Source organism: Lutra lutra, chromosome 11 (genome assembly GCF_902655055.1).
Source record: "Lutra lutra chromosome 11, mLutLut1.2, whole genome shotgun sequence".
Taxonomy (NCBI): Eukaryota; Metazoa; Chordata; class Mammalia; order Carnivora; family Mustelidae; genus Lutra; species Lutra lutra.
In genome coordinates this window covers 103,194,298-103,195,412 of record NC_062288.1, presented here as the reverse complement: position 1 = coordinate 103,195,412, position 1,115 = coordinate 103,194,298, and positions in this window count along the sequence as shown.

Genomic DNA, 1,115 nt, shown 5'->3' with positions numbered 1-1,115 from the left:
GATGACCAGGTATTCTTTGCCCTTGATAAATAGGGCCGGATTGAGGTCGGAGGTCGGGGGCGGGGGGGGGGGGGGACATACGGGCAGGGAACAGGCAGGAGAGGGTCACCAAAGCCAAGAGCTCTCGGAATTTCATGAGAGGGATCGACTTCAGATGTGAAGAGTGCAGACGCCAGTCTCACTCCTGCTCCGAGTCCTGTGAGGGCCTGGGTATCCGGCCGCTGCAGTCCCAACCCCCTGCCTGCCTTTCAGGGCACTCTGCAGTTGGACTGGCGGTCCTTCCCGCCTCATCCTCTGCCCCACCCCGCCCTCTGGTGGATCTAGAACAGCCGTGACCTTATGGATACGGCACACTTGGCCTGTCCTATATCAACTATTACATCCTCATTGGTCTCAGGTCTGGGATGTTCTCCTTTCTTCTCGGACTCTCCAAGGAGAGCCCCTCCAAGGCCCATGTCCTCTGGGACTCCTCCAGCCTCAGCACAGTCCTGTTTACTTGGGGACATTTTCATCACGGATGCCCTTTGCTGCTTCTCCTGCCCTCCGGAGCCGGGAATGGCACTCCGTCACTGCCTACTTTCACACAGCAGCTGGAGGCAAAGCCAGGACCAGAGCCTGCCTCCCAACATGGGACAGGCAGCCCTCCTTACGTGAGAGCTGGCCTCTCGGTGTTTCTTCGGGAGCCCATGAAGCGAGGTCAGAGCCCTGCTGGTGAGCTTCTGCATTCTAGCCTTTCCAGGATCATTAAGAACGCATCTGGGAGCTCGAAGCCATGCCTGGCCCAAGGCCAGGACAGTAACTGGTTAGCCAGAAGCTGCGATTCAGGCCCGAAATCCGAGGATGACACGGTCCCAGAGAGACCCCGTCATCACCTCGATCGTCAGCCACTTCAACACCAAGGGCGCAAAACCCTGTCCCCTCCTGCGCGGGCTCCTTCCCCACCATCAGCTCCAGCTCTGCTTTCCACGTTTCATCCTTCATGAGAGCCAGCTGTGATTTCTTCTCAGAACTCCATGCAGCAAACACCCTGGATCTCAATAAGAATTGAGACGGCCCAGGCGCGCTCCCTACTTAGAACACTTGAGGAGTTTGAGCAACTTACTGTGAAGTCCGGC